At 40.2% G+C, this 14,144-nt stretch overlaps 1 pseudogene; it reads left to right on the top strand.

Moving 5' to 3' along the window:
* The first annotated feature begins 336 nt into the window (after nt 1–336).
* LOC114032197 lies at nt 337–13,657 on the top strand (annotated as a pseudogene).
* The last annotated feature ends 487 nt before the right edge of the window (nt 13,658–14,144 follow it).

The following is a 14,144-nucleotide window of genomic DNA, read 5'->3' as shown; positions in this document are numbered from 1 at the left end:
TGATTTATTTTCCCAATATGTAGCTGGAGGCTATAGGGGTCTGGCAGTTTACCTGGTGCTGAGCTGGGATCCTATTGGTAGTGTCTGGCATGTGTTGAGGCCAGGTGGGGTTTTTCTGCATTTCCCCAGGGCTACTCTGAAGCTCATGGAGGTGGGGGGGGGCTGTCTGTTGGAAGACACCTGCTCACCTGGGGCTGGGCTGAAGCACATGGGGCCTGCCTGCCCAGATATGTGGTGAAGCATGGGGAGATTTGGCTGCTGGAGGATGCCTGCTCACCAATGGATGTGTTGATTCTGCAATCTAGAATCTGCCAGTTCCCCTGATTGTGCCAAGACATGTGGGTGGGTCCTGGTGTTGGCACTAGTCTGCTCCACCACTCTGGGGCTCTGGATCTCTTACTGGTTTATGGAGATGGGTCTTGCCACTGGCTTGTCTGGATGCCTCCAGTCCTGGATTTTGATCCCCTTCCACCAGAGCAAGAGGTACCTTTCTTGCTGATCCCCCAAGCCTTCTGGGCTAATAGAATGCTCCACCCCACTTTTCTGCTAGTTCTGCTGTTCCAGGACTTTTCCTGGGTTGATATTTTCTGGGTTTTTAGAAGTCAATAAGGGAGAGTGAGAGCAACTTATTGCTTACTCCAACATCTTGGCTGCTGGACTAGTCAACCGTATTTTTTAAGGAATTGTTTTCTTTGGTCAATTTTAGTCCTTCCTTTTCCAAGCTATTGATTGTCATCTTGACTCTCTCTCATTTCTTTTCCTAATTTTTCTTCTCCCTCTCTTATTTGACTTTTAAAATCCTTTTTGAGTTCTTCCAAGAAGACTTTTTGGGCTTGAGACTAATTCATATTCCCCTCTGAGGTTTTGGATGTATGTTTATTGATAATGTTGTCCTCTTCTGAGTTTGTGTTTTGAGCTTCCCTATCACCATAATAACTTTCTATGGTCAATGGTCATTTTTGCTTCTTTTTCATCTTTTTTGCCTATTTCATGGCTTTTAAAGTTGAGCTTTCCTCCTGAAACACAGGGGGCACTGTCCTAAGATTCTTGTTCTGGGGCCCAGAGGCCTGGTAACTAACTTCTTGTGCTGGGGCCTCAGATGTGGGCAGCTGGGGGCTGTAGGGGTCTGGCAGTTTACCTGGTGCTGAGCTGGGGTCCTAATGGTGTTATCTAGTATGTGCCAAGGCCAGGTGGGGTTTTTCTGCATTTCTCTAGGGCTACATTGAAGGTTGTGGAGGTCTGGCTCCTGGAGGATTCCTGTTTTCCCTGGGCTGTGCTGAAGCACATGGAGGTTAGGCTGCTGGAGGGTACTTGCCCAGTGGGGCTGCACTGAAGCAAGGAGTCTGGCAGCCAGAGGATGCCCATCTGCTGTGGGCTGGTCTGAGGTAAGTGGTTCTCTGAGCTGGAGTCTGCCTCTTTCCCTGGCTATGCTAGAGCACATAGGGGGTCCCAGTATTGGTGCTTGCCTGCTCCACCAAGTGGTGCTCATGATCTCCCATGGGTTTTTTGAGGTGGGGCTTGATGCCAGCTTGATGAAATGTTTCTTGTCTTGGAAAGTGCCCCCCTTTTACCTTAGTGATACAGACCTTTCTTGCCAATCCTCCATGTCTCCCAGGCTAAAAGACTGCTCCACCCTGTCTTTCCATTGGTCTTCTGTTCCAGGATTTATTCTGGGGAACTATTCTATGGCTTTACAGAGAAGAATATGGAAGAACTAAGCAATTTACTGCTTACTCTGCCATCTTGGCTGTATACTTTACTTTTGATGGGGTTGAATACTACCTTCTTAGAGACAGATGAACTATCCTGCTGGTAAACCTTTTAGAGTTCTTATTTTTCATTTAGTAGCTTCTGAATTTCCCCATCATTTTTGTCAAACCAGTTTTGATATTTTCAAGTGTTCTGATCCAGATGGGTAAATGTAGTGCTTTACACCAAATCTCTGAAAACTGCACACTCCTTTTCTGCTTCACTGTTGCCAGTTGTGTGTTGGCTCACCTTTTCTCCAAGTTAGCAAAAAACCATTCCAGCTCAGAGAGGCTCTCTAACTTGTTGATATTGAGTCTTCTGGTAGTTATCTTGCCTTGTAGCCTCTGCTTTTGTTAAATATGAATATTTAGTTTGGAGAGTATAAGTCTATGATCAGTCCAGAACTCTGTACCACACAACACCTTCATCACTTTCACATCCTGTCTGTCTCTTTTCCTTATATTGACATAGTCTCTTAAACACCAATGTTTGCTGAGAGAGTGCATCTGTAAAGTTTTGTTGTGTTTAGGTAAACAGAAGACGGTGTTGGTGATGAGAAGGTCATGACATGAACAAGTCTTCAGTAGTAAGTGATGTTGCTGTTTCCAACTCCATTCTTCACAAGGACTCCCTGTCATTTCTGGTAGTCTGTGCCTACTCTTGCATTAAAGAGATATGTTTGTCCTCTTTTGACACATTGCTGATTAAGGTCTCCAAGTTTTCATAGAATTATTACTATTTTTACCTCATCAGAGTTCATCATGTGGGAGCGTATGCACTGATGATGATAGCATGGCACTTTCCTGCAAGTGGCAATAGCATTGTTATGAGCCTATAGTTTACTCGTTTTGGTAGGCATACAAGCCTATTGACTAAATTAGTTTTGATGGTGTAGGCAAAGCCTACAACCAGTTTCACTACTTTCCCCTTCACTGCGGCCTCTCCGGAAAAACATGTATCCAACTCCAACTTTAATAAGCTGGCCTTCATTTGCTAGCCTTGTTTCACTCAGACTAATATTTGCATATGATACCTGCTGAGTTTTCTGGCAACAAGAGCTGTTTGTCCTTCATGTCTACTGGATTTCATGTTGCCTTTAAGTGTGTGCACATTCCATGTATCAATGGTGAGTGGAATCATCTTTGCAGAACTTTTTGTACATGTTTTTTTTATTTGACTTCAGGGTGGGGATCCCTGCCTGCCATGGTAATCAGGCCAGGGTTGGGTAAGCAGATTATTTTTAGGGCACCTTTTCTAGGTGAGCATTGTAGTCCTTAAAAGGCTGTTCAGACATCCAGAGAGCTGCTGAATCCCATTGCTGCTTCCAGTGAGAAGATGACTCTGTGGCCTAGGCCAGCTGTGTGCAGGGTTGTGACTACAGCTCCCAGTGTATTCGCACCTAATGCTTTGTCACTTGTCTGTTGCTACAGGACTTTGAGATAGATAAAAATGGTAAAATGGCATGGATGATGTCTTTTTAGTCATGCATAAATTGGATTTAAGTGAGGCAGAGTTGTCTTGAAGTTGACAGCCTCACTGCTCTGCCTTCTAGTGCTATTATAGTCCAGTGGTGAGATGAAATCAAGATGACTGGTGATGGCTTGAGATGCAGTGGATGACCTTGGCATCTTTGATGTCCAACCAATCTCTAAGCAGTCCATAGTGCCTGCTTCAGCTGCCTTCATGGCATTGGAACAAATTCTTCTCATGTGCCCATTCTACTGGGGTGGAGGGAGTCTTCACATGCATAGGGTAGACAGTTTCCTAAGTCACTACCTCACTGAAGGGTCTGAGACTCCTTGGTTACCCTCAACCTGCTTTAGCCTCTCTGCCAAAACAGTGTACCAGGATGTGGCCACTGTGCTTGCTACAGCTTCTTGGAGCCACAGGTGAGAGTTGGGTGGATCAGGTGGACACAAAAGATGGAATACAGCCCTGAAAAGGGCTCAGAAACCCTCACACCAGAAGTATTAGTCTTCCCTGAACACACCCTACACCCCTGCTGTCCTATCTAGCAATAAGAACAGGGAAACTAGGTGGTATAAGTAGAACATTCAGCCTAGAGTCAGGAAGAACTGAGTTCAAATGTGCCCTTAGACCAAACCCCAGCTGTGTGACCCTGAGAAAGTCACTTAACCCTGTTTGCCTCACTTTCTTCATCTGCAAAATGAGCAGGAGAAGAAAATGTCAAATTATTCTACTATCTTTGACAAGAAAACTCCAAATAGGGTCATGAAGAAACAGACATGGCCGAACAACAATACCTATAGTAATAGGGATGTTCAGAAGAGGGGAAGGTTTAATATAAGAGATACTGAATTCTGTTTTAGATATGCTGAGTTTTAGATGCCTTCAGGATATCCTATTCAAAATGTCTAAAAGACAGTTGATGTGATACTATACCTCAAGAGAGACTAGAATTGTATATGTAAGCCTGGGAATAATGGGAATAGGCAATGATAATTAAACCCATGGGAGCTGATGATGGTAAGTAATCTAAAGATCTAAATGAATGTGAGATGGATGATGATCCAGCAAGAGACAGCAAAGAATCTATCAGATAGGAAGAGAAGCCTCTGTCATTTAAAGTCCTTCCTGACATGGCCCTAATCTAACTTTCCAGATTTATTATCAGTTGCTCCACTTTGTGTGCTCTATTGTACAGCCAAAATGGCCTTCTTTCTTTTCCTCATATGATACTATGGGAAGTCTGTAGCCTTGAGGTCACATGTGGCCCTCTAGATCCTCAAGTGTGGCCCTTTGAATCCTCACAGTACAAATCCCCCCCCTTTTTTAAAGGCAATTGGGGTTAAGTGACTTGCCTAGGGTCACACAGCTAGTAAGTGTCAAATGTTTGGTCTGAGGCTGGATTTGAACTCAGGTCCTCCTGACTTCAGGGCCAGTGCTCTATCCACTGTGCCACTTAGCTTCTTCTTAAAATATATAGTTTCTTTCAAATTTCAGCTCAAGCATTATTTTCTATATGACTTTTTTTCTGCCCCCCCTCCAGTTAATGCCTTCTCCTTCCACCAAATTATCTTGTATTTATATAATTACGTTGTTTTTATTTCATATACTTAGATATGTACATTTTGTTTCCCTTGATAGAAGATAAGCTCTTAGACAGTAGGGATTATCTTTTTTTCATTATATCCTACAGTGCCTAGCATAGTGCCTGGCACTTAATATTTGTTGTTTGACTCAGTATAACTTCCAAAATCTAAGATACATCTCTGACTATGTCTGATTTTCCTCTTCTCTATCATGAGCTCTAGGATAGCACGTACCCAAGATTCTTTCTCTAGTAACTAATTTCTTCTAGGTCAGGACCAGGTCCACCTCTCACAGTTTCCTTTCTTGCTTCCTCTACTTTTTGACAGATTAATTTATCACTAATGCACACTCTAAATTTATTAGTTTTTCTTCTTTCTACAAAAAGAGTCCTAACAGATATTGAAACTCCTCATTACTATGATGAGAAGTGACAAGTTTGTGATTATAGCCAACAGGGAATGTTATTAAGGAGTTTATGTATATGAAATATGGGACTGTCAAGTCCTTAGATGCATAACATTCCTTTCCTGGTTTCAACCCAGCATATGGAAGTCTGAGGAGCTTTCTTTCAGGCTTGAGGGGATGGTGCTATGTAATGATAAAGTATGTTATAATTGGATTCAGAACCAGAAGGATTCAAGATGGAGTCAAAACTCAGTTCTCATACAAAAGGATCTATTTGCTTTTTCATTATCCCTTTTTGCACTTTGCTCTTCCCTGGGGATTTTTGAGTGATAAGGGACTGCTAGGAGTCTCTAGTTGGGGGAGAAGTAGTGGCAATGGTGGCTTGTTCTCCCCACTCCACCAACATGTGTCCTTGATTGCATGGTGCCTCTTTCTATTGAGTGTATTTATTCTTCCCTGATCTTAGATGAATGGTATCAGGAGACAAAAATAACCAAGTTATGACCTTTGAAAAGCTAAAAGACCCATTGAGATCACTTCAGCAAATACAGTTGTTGGACTGGTAGCAGCAGTATGTAAGAGTAACTAAGTAAGGAGTAAATCTTATAACTAGGTGGTTCAGTGGATAGAGCATTGGGCCTAGAGTCAGGAATATCTGAGTTCACCTCCAGCTTCAGACACTTATTAGCTATGTGACCCTGGGCAAGTCACTTAACTCTGTTTGCTTTAGTTTCCTCCCCTGTAGAATGAGCTAGAGAAGAAAATGGAAAACCATTTTGCCATATATTTGCCAAGAAAACCCCAAATGGAGTCATGAAGAGTTGGCCACAACTGAAAATCAAATAAACAGCAAGCAACAACAAAACCCTACAAACAAAATACCACATAGTGCAGGAAGCCAGTTCATCTGAATGAGAGACTAAGATATCATCTATATCACACCCTTAAAGGTACTTGGTGGAGATTCCTCAAAGGGAGAAAAAGGCTATTAGAGTTAAGAAGTATCTGTTGGCCTCACCTGTTCCCTATATGTGTGTCTTAGTACCTTTGCATTTCAAGTAGAAGCCAGCTCCTTAGGAAAAGCACACTCCCAGTTTAGGGGATATTTCTGTAACTTCAATCCTCACTATACCTTCTCAATATATATAATTTTGTAAAAGCTAATTAACATCAATTGTTTAATCAATATTGTGGAGAACACATAGGATGGGACTTTGTAATTCCCTCTGTGGTTATAAACCTAAGCTCCCTTTCACTTATTTTTCTATGATTTTTATAATTTTTTTTTACTACTGTGTTGTAGTTACTGTTGCCATGATATTCTTCACAATGCCCAACTTTTAGACCTTCAGGGTTTACTCTTGGTGTCTTGAGCAGGGTCATATGGACCCCCAAGCACAGTTAAAAGGGGGTGAAGGGAGAGGAAACTATAATCCTAGGTAGTTGGAGTTATAGACAAGCCCCACTGTGGAAAAGAAAGCATCTGGGTTGACTGTACCCACTGCCTGTCTCCAATTAGAGGAAATAACTACCCTCTTGATAGCCAGGGTAGTACAGGAGTTGGGATTGGAACATAGAGGAAGGGAGGGGTAGGAGGCAATGAGGGTCAGGCAGAGATCACACTTACTGCACTCTACTACCTGATTGAGAGTCTGCTTCAAACAGGAGCTAAAAGCAGGCAGCTAAAAGAGGGTGTTGAGGCTGTGAGAGATCCTTAATTAATGCATAGGGAGGCAGTAGAAAGAGCTTATGTGGGGTGGGGGAGGGGTTTAGGGAGGTGGTTGGGTGGGATTAGGGAACTGAAGGTAGATCTTTTAGGGAAAAAAAACCTCTCAGGACTTAACCCTTCTGCAACAGAAATAACAGCAGCCTCACAGTTTCTCTCACTTGGAGAGAAGTTATCAGGGTTAGTTCACAATTTTGTCAATATGAGTAAATGAGTGAAGCTGTTAAAAAGTGTTGTCTTTTGAATTGGGAGTCTTTCCCTATTTGAAAACACTTATAATCTATGGATAGATCTTTACAATCCAAATTCACAAAATTGTAGAACCACAAAGCCTTTTGGGACAGCAGCCTTTAACTTGTAAATCTTATTTAGGTCCTGGATTCACTCTGAGGTGTTTCAGGTTCAGGATCCATCAAAGAATGAATACTCATAGCTTACAATAATGTTAATTGGGTCTTTACTGAGAAGCATCAAAGAATAGAGGAAGCAAAGATATATGGGGAAAAATCAGACAAAATTGCAATTTCTATCAAATAGGCTTGCCTCATAGAGGCTTTCCAAGGTCCCAATATCAGCTGGTGTGAATAGTGAGGGTCTCACCATGCCAGAGCATCAGTAGGTATGTCAGCTGAAGGGTCAATCAAACATTTGTTAAATCAATTATTTGTTAAACATGACTTGGGTCTTCTGGACTCTTCCTCTCTATTTTATAAATTATTTTCTGTGTTTTATTCCCTTGTCTTTGATCTTTATTTCTCCTCTTCTCACCTAGTTAAATTCTTACAATGCCTATACTTTAGGGGTATTGCCTTATTGAAGAGCAAGGGTTCTCAACCTGGGGTCCATGGACCCAATATCCATGAATAGATTTCATAAACCTTTATGTGGAAAATACATCTCTATTTTCACTACTCTCTTACTAAAATTTAGCTTTTCCTTCAATTATTGAAAAAAATTAGTATCCGAAGAAGAGGTCTATTGTCTTCACCAGATGGGAAAGTGGGTCCATGATATAAAAAAGGTTAAGAACTCTTGTTCTGGAGTTATGCACAGAAATCACATCTTACCAGGGGTTGTGATTGGACCTGGCTATAGGTCCCCACTGTAATCCACACATTGTTTTAGCCATTAATGTCCATCCACAATCAGAATACTACTATAATTTGGTGTTAGTTATTGTTGTTTTCCTTTTTTTAAGACACAGGGCTATAGTTAGCTGCTATTACTATCTTTGGGAAGATTATTATTCTCTTACAGAGCTAATAACACGTTCAGGAATGCTTTTATGGTCCATAGCTGCTACCTCAGGTACCCATGTTATCCACATAGCCTATATCATTCCTCCCACTTATATCTCTCAGTCCCTTAGGTATGGATCAACAGTTTCACTTCCCCTGTAGAATTTGGGTCTATTGTTCCCTTTACATTGAGTGTGAGGATTTTATGCCTTAATATAGGGTTAATTTTATTTAACTGCTATGTACTGGTAAAGAAAATATATATTCCTTCTATCCTCATTGTTTTCTCTGGAGGTCTATTATATATAACTTTTCTAAAATACTCTTCACCTCTTTAATGTCTTTCTTGTTTATTTTGTGGTTAGATTTATCTAATTCTGAGAGGGGAAAGTTAAGGTCCCCTATTAGTGTCTTGTTCCTCTTGTAACTCATTTAACTTCTTTTTTTTAGAAATTTGGGTGCTGTACCTTTTGTATATATTTAGTATTGATATTACTTCATTGTATATGGTATCTTTTAGCAAGATGTATTTTCCTTCCTTGTCTCTTTTAATTAGATCTATATATTTTTTTGTTTTGTCAGAGATTATGATTGCTACCCCTACTTTATTTTATTTCAGCTGAAGTATAATATATTTTTTTTTAAAAAATTGAATATTATCTTATTTTTTTCCAAATACATATGAAGACAATTTTTAGCATTCTTTTTTTTTTTACAAAATTTTGAGTTCCAAATTTTTCTTCCTCCCTTCTTCCCTCCCTTTTCTCTTTCTAAAATGGTAAGCAATTCGAGCTTACATATATATATACATATATATAACATATATACATATATATAACATATATACATATATATGTAATCACTTAAAACATGTTTCCATATTAATCACAGTTGTGAAAGAAAAAACAGACCAAAAGAAAATAAAATAAAAAAATAAAGTGAAAACAGTAGAAGTGTAATATATTTTGCTCCATCCTTTTACCTTTACTCTGTGTGTCTCTATGCTTCAAATATGTTTCTTGTAAACAACATATTGTATTATGGTTTTTAATCTACTCTGTTATGTGCTTCTGTTTTGTGGGAGAGTTCCTCCCATTCACATTCATAGTTATGGTCATTAACTATGCATTTCCCTCCATCTTATTTCCCCTATGTTTATACTTTTTTTCTCTCTCTCCTTTCACCCCATCCCTCCACATGAGTGTTTTGCTTCTGACCATTGCCTCTCTCAGTCTGCCCTCCCTTTTATCAGGCTTCCCTTTTTCTCATCCCCCCTCCCTTCCTACTTCCCTATAGGGTAAGATAGATTTCAATACCCAACTGAGTGTGTATGTTATTCCCTTTTTGATCCGAATCCAATGACAGTAAGGTTCAAATAATGCTCACCCTCCTTTCCCTCTACTGTAATAGGTCTTTTGCACTTCTTTATGTGATATAATTAACCCATTCTGCATCTCCCTTCCCTCTTCTCCCAGTATAATCCTCTTCTCACTTTTTAATTTTTTTATATCATTCCATCAAAGTTTACTTAAACCTGAAGCCTCTGTCTATCTAACTCCATCTAACTACCCTAATAGATATACAGCTCTTAAGAGTTATAAATATCATCTTTCAAAGTACAGATGTAAACAGTTTCACCTTATTGAATAACATGTTTTTTTTTCCTCTCCTGTTTACCTGTTTATGCTTCTCTTGAGTCTTGTATTTGAAAATCAAATTTTCTGTTCATCTCTGGTCTTTTCATCAGGAAAGTTTGAAAGTCCCCTATTTCATTGAATGCCCATTTCCTCCCCTGAAAGGTTATGCTCAATTTTGCTGGGTAGTTGATGCTTGGTTGTAATCCAAGCTCCTTTGCCTTCCAAAATATTGTATCCTAAGCCCTCCCATCTTTAACTGTTAAATTTTGTATAATCCTGACTATGACTCATTGATTTTTGAATAGTTTCTTTTTTTAAATTAATTGATTTTAATTTACCAACATTCACTTCCATATGCCTTTGAGTTTAAAATTTTGTTTCCCCTTCCTCATCACCACCCTCCCCAAGATGGCACACAATCTGATATAGGCTATACATATACATTCTTATTAAACATATTTTCATGTTAGTGATGTTGTAAGTAAAAATTAGAATGAATAGGAGGAACCAGCAGAAAGAGGAAATAAAACTCAACAGAAGAGAAAAAAATAGCAAATAGCATGCTTCAATCTGCATTCAAATTCCATAGTTCTTTCTTTGGATGTGGATAGCATTTTCCATCACAAGGTGGTTGGAGATGTCTTAGATCTTTGTATTGCTGGGCAGGGTTAGGTTTATCAATGTTAGTCATCACACAATGTGGCTGTTATTGTGTACAACATTCTCGTGGTTCTGCTCACTTCACCCAGTATCAGACCATACAAGTCTTTCTAGGTTTTTCTGAAGTCAGCCTGTTCATCATTTCTTACAGCACAATAGTATTCCATTACATTCATACACCACAACTTGCTCAGCCATTCCCCAATTGATGGGCATCCTCTCAATGTCCAATTCTTTGCCACCACAAAAAAAAAACTGCTATAAATATTTTTGTACATGTGGGTCCTTTTCCTGTTTGTATGAAATCTTTGGCATATAGCCCTAGAAGTGCTATTGCTGGATCAAAGGGTCTGCACATTTTGATAGCCCTTTGGTCATAGTTCCAAATGGCTCTCCAAAATGATTGGATCATTTCACAACTCCACCAACAATGCATTAGTGTTCCAATTTTCCCACATCTTCTCCAACATTTATCATTTTCCTGTTTTGTCATGTTGGCCAATCTGATAGGTGTAATGTGTACCTCAGAGTTGTTTTGATTTGCATTTCTCTAATCAATAGTGATTTAGAGCATTTTTTTCATATGACCATAGATGGCTTTAATTTCTTCATGTGAGAAATGCCTGTTCATATCCTTTGACCACTTATCAATTGGGGAATGACTTGTATTCTTATAAATTTGACTTAATTCTCTATATATTTTAGAAATAAGGCCCTTATCAGAGAGACTGGTTGAAAAATTGAATAGTTTCTTTCTGGATGATTGCAGTATTTTCTCCTTCATCTAATAATTCTGGAATTTGGCTATAATATTCTTGGCAGTTTTCATTTTAAGATCTCAGGAAGTGACCAGTGGATTCCTTCAGCTTTTATTTTATCTTCTGGTTCTAGAATATCAGAGAAGTTTTCCTTAATGATTTTTTAAAAGATTTATCCAGGCTCTTTTTTTTAAATCATGGCTTTCAGGTAGTCTAATAATTATGTCTCCTGGCTCTATTTTCTAGGTCAGTTGTTTTTATGATGAAGTATTTCATATTTTCATCTCTTTTTTTCATTCTTTTGATTTTGATTGATTGATTCTTTGTGTCTCATAGAGTCATTAGCTTCCACTTGCCCAAATGTACTTTTTAAGGAATTAGTTTCCTCACTTAGCTTTTGTATCTCTTTTTCCATTTGACCAATTCTACTTTTTAAGGAGTTGTTTTCTTTTTTTTTCCAAGCCGTTGATTTTTTTCCCCCATGATTCTCTTGCATTACTCTCATTCCCCCCTTTTTTTCTTCTATCTCTTTCATTTGATTTTAATCCCTTTTTTGAGCTCCTCCTGAAGAATATTTTGGGCTTGAGAGCAATTTATATTTCTCTTTGAGGCTTTGCATGGAGGTACTTTGACATTGTTTTCCTCTTCTGAGTTTGTGTTTTGATCTTCTCTGTCAACATACTAGCTTTCTATGGTAAGTACTTCTGCTTTGTTATTTTTTGCTTATTTTCCAGCCTATTTCATGAGTTTTAAAGTTGAGTTCTGCTCCTAGGGCACAGGTGGCACTCTCTGAATCTTCTTGCACCAGATGCCAGGTGCCTGTCCACTGGCTTTTTGCATTGGAGCCTATGAGGCCGGTGGCTTGACTATTGTGCTGGGAGCTCTGGGCTGATGGGTACATTGCACTGAGTTGACCAGGCTTAGTCTTGTCTGTTGTGCCAGGGGTTAGCTGGCTGTTTGCCTGCTGTGTTGTGATTGGAAGCCTCACAATTGACTCACTGTGATAGTGGCCTGCTGAGCCAGGTTTGTGGGGCTTCAATTGCTGGTCTGTGTTGGGTCTAGGAGCTAAATCTTCCTGGCTTGCCTGGACACCATCCTTCCTGCAGTCTTTTTAAGTTATCTTGAACTGGAAAATTATTTCACACTCACACTGTCTTTTTGTGGGTTCTGTCACTCCAGAATCTGTTTTGAGGCTTGATTTAAAGTTTTTTCAAGGGAAACTGGGGAGAGCTCAGGCAGCTCCTTCCCTTTTCTCCATCATCTTGGCTCCACTTCCCCTTCCCCCTTTATTTTCCAGGAGTGATGGTACCAGGCACGGGTCTCTGGGTTTTCTACCTTGAAAGAGAAGCAGCAGGCAGTAGGGAAAAGTGAAGAGTTTCCCCAAAGATGACCCCACCAAGCCCATCCACCTAACAGCCTTTCTGGGCTATAAGGCAGGCATGACCCACATCATTCAAGAGGTGGACAGGCTTGACTCAAAGGTCAACAATAAGGAAGTGGTCAAGGTTGTCACCATTGTGAAGACACCCTCCATGGTCATTGTAGGCATTGTTGGCTATATGCAAACCCCAAGGAGCTTTAAAACCATTTTTGCTGAGCACGTCAGTGATGAGTGTAAGAGGCAATTCTATAAGAACTGGCATAAGTCCAAGAAGAAGACCATGTACTGCAAGAAGTGGCAAGATGATGACAGCAAGAAGCAGCTGGAGAAAAGTTAAACAGCATGAAGAAGTACTGCCAGGTGATCCACACCCAGATGTACCTGTTCCCTCTGTGGTAGAAGTCTCAACTGATTGAGATCCAGGTGAATGGTGGCAGCATGGCTTAGAAACTGATCTGGGCCTGTGAGAAGTTAGAGCAGCAGGTGCCCATGGCCACCGTGTTTCGGCAGTATGAGATGATTGACATCATTGGAGTGACCAAGGGCAAAGGTTACAGAGGTGTCACCAGCCCCTGGCACACAAAGAAACTGCTCTGAAAAAGCCAACGACGCCTGGGTAAGGTGGTGTGTATTGGAGCATGGCATCCTGCCCATGTGCCCTTCTCAGTGGTTTCAGCTGGTCAGAAGGGCCACCACCATCTCAGAGATAAAAAAAGATCTAGAAGACTGGCTAGGGCTACTAGATCAAGGATGGCAAGCTGATCAAAAACAACATGTCCACTGATTATGATCCATCCACCCACTACAGTGAAGTAACCAATGACTTTATCATGCTGAAAGGCTGTGTCATTGGGACCAAGAAGCATGTCCTCACCTTGTGAAAGACTCTGCTGAAACAGACCAAATGTTGCACCCTGAAGAAGATCGACCTGAAGTTTATCAATACCACCTCCAAATTTGGCCATGGGTGGTCCCAGACTGAGGAAGAGAAGAAAGCTTTCTTGGGACCACTCAAAAAAGATCATGTTGCACAAGAAGAAGTTGCCTAATGTTTCCAAATCAACTTGGAGTTGGTGGATTCCCAATAAATTTTTCAAAGCTAAAATAAATAAATTAGACAGGTAGATAGATAGATAGATAGATAGATGAATAAAGTGACAATATACAGCCTTTCTGTTCTCCTTTTCCAATCTTAAACCAATCGGCTTTTCCATGTTTGGTTCTAACTATTGCTTCTTGGCCCTCATATAGGTTCCTCAGGAGATAGGTAAGATGATCTGGTACTCCCATCTCTTTGAGAACTTGCCACTTTTTGTTGTGATCCACACCAAGGCTTTAGTGTAGTCAAGGAAACAGAACTACATGTTGTTTTTTTCCGGAACTCCCTTGCTTTCTCCATAATCCAGTGAGTGCTGGCAATTTCGTCTCTAGTACGACTATCTCTTTGAAAACCAGCCTGCTGTTCTGCTAATTCTCAGTTCACATATTGCTGAAGCCTAGCTTGCAGAATCTTAAGCATAACTTTGCTAGTGTGAA

Source organism: Vombatus ursinus, unplaced genomic scaffold, assembly GCF_900497805.2.
Source record: "Vombatus ursinus unplaced genomic scaffold, bare-nosed wombat genome assembly UNPS02015406.1, whole genome shotgun sequence".
Lineage (NCBI taxonomy): Eukaryota > Metazoa > Chordata > Mammalia > Diprotodontia > Vombatidae > Vombatus > Vombatus ursinus.
This window is presented reverse-complemented; position numbering and strand designations above follow the sequence as displayed.